The 1803-nt window shown below is 39.8% G+C and overlaps 1 non-coding gene across 1 annotated transcript; it reads left to right on the plus strand.

The window, feature by feature from the left end:
* Positions 1 to 1400: 1400 nt before the first annotated feature.
* On the plus strand, positions 1401 to 1551 carry LOC138570452 (U12 minor spliceosomal RNA). Its single transcript, XR_011303505.1, has one exon. It is a non-coding gene; the product is annotated as a U12 minor spliceosomal RNA (small nuclear RNA).
* Positions 1552 to 1803: the final 252 nt, after the last annotated feature.

Raw genomic sequence — 1803 nt, forward strand, 5'->3', positions numbered from 1 at the left:
TCTCTATGAATGTTTTCTGGTGAATTTCTTGATCACTGGTGAGTTCATATAAAAAGAGTTTAATAGCACCTTAAATGGCACCAATGGATGTTACTTATATAGGGGTTATAGAAATGGCTGTGGGACTGTTTGAGGTATTTACTTTTGCATACAATTGAAAACACACAGAAAGATGGAGTATTCAGGTATTATTAGAAGACTAAAAACTAAGGGGGTCATTCAGAGTTGGGCTGATTTTTCATACTTCTGAAGAAAGTTACCTGCTCTGATAGTGGTATTTCTCGAAATTCTCCCTACTCAAAGTTTACCACCAGCAAGGTGGTATTTCTGGAATACCTCTGGTGTTAGTTCCGAAATACCACATCTGATGGCGGGTTATATACAGTACTGGCTCATATGACTACTGTTCATTTTCTTTATGGTGATCAGGCCGGGGTGAAGCAAAGTCGGGACCTTTGAAGTCCGGCACAGGGTGTGTGTGCAGCACAGGACAAACCCATCAACACAGGCAAGTGCCATAAAATACCGGACGGTTGGCCGCGCTGTCGAGGAGTCAAGGACCAGAGGAGAGCAACTCACCAAGGAGCCTGGAACCAGTTGGGTGACTAATCACAGAAGACATAGGTACACGTTAATACATTCTCATGCAATAATAAACCTGTTAGAACAAAAAGGTTTAGTTATATGTTTAGTTATATGTTTTTTCTTTTACAAATGGGTTGTGCTTGTTTTTCAGCATATTTGGATGGTAGTCTGTAGTTTAGGGCTTATTTTGTAGAGACATTCAGCTTATTTTGTCCTTCTGTCCTGGCAACATGTCATGCCTCTATGTTAAAATGCTGTTAAGCCCTCACAATGAACACCTTCCACCTTGCTTGAATAGCTCCAGTGTGCACTAGGCAACATTTGTTAATGGATTTCGACATATGAGTGAAAAGGATATGCCTTAACCTTTTCATATCGTGCATAACATAAGTGAAAATGATCAGCAGGAGTTATGAAAATGCTCATTTGTAAAATTATGCATGTTTACATGCTCAAGTCTTCAGAAGTAGCTTCTGCTAATGAATGCGCAAGAGACGTATTTATGATTCGAACAGGTGTATCAGTGTTACACTATCCCCACTGCTAGTTTTCTTTACTCACCGAGAAATTGGTTGAAGTCCTTGTTCCCAGAAGGCAAAGCAGCCTACTTTTATTTGCATACAATATAAAATGGATGGGAGTCAGCATGTAGATTTCGTATTGTAAATGAAACAAGAATAGTTTTAATATAATGAACGACCCAGTAACTGTTTTTTTTTATTTTTATGCAAAAGTAGATCAGCCCACACTTGAACCACTCTAACATTAAAGGGTTTCAAAAAGAATAGGATGGTCGGCGAGTTGGTTATTTCCTTATGCCTTAAACTAATGAGTAAGGAAAATAACGATCTTGGGTGACGCCAAGATCCTCACTCATAATGTGAGCGGAATTTTTGAACGGGTACAGGTCGCCCCGTGGGTGACCCGCCTACTTAGCGGGATGCCTTGGTCGAAGCGATCTGCCCGACCCCAAACCTTGTAAAAAGAAAGATCGCATTGAAGCTATTACTGTGTTTGTGTTCAACCAACATACCTCGTTCAGAAATTATGTACGGGGGAGTACATTTATATTGGAAGCAAACAATTACTTTTTTATTGTTTGAAATGGTGTCCTTGTACCATTATACTGTACTCTCTATATATCAGTAAAACAGTGTCTATCAACCAAGGCGCAGAACAAAAACCGCAGAAGGCATCCGAGGTAAATTTCAGATGCTT

This window comes from Ambystoma mexicanum, chromosome 2q (genome assembly GCF_040938575.1).
Source record: "Ambystoma mexicanum isolate Mex_15411 chromosome 2q, UKY_AmexF1_1, whole genome shotgun sequence".
Lineage (NCBI taxonomy): Eukaryota > Metazoa > Chordata > Amphibia > Caudata > Ambystomatidae > Ambystoma > Ambystoma mexicanum.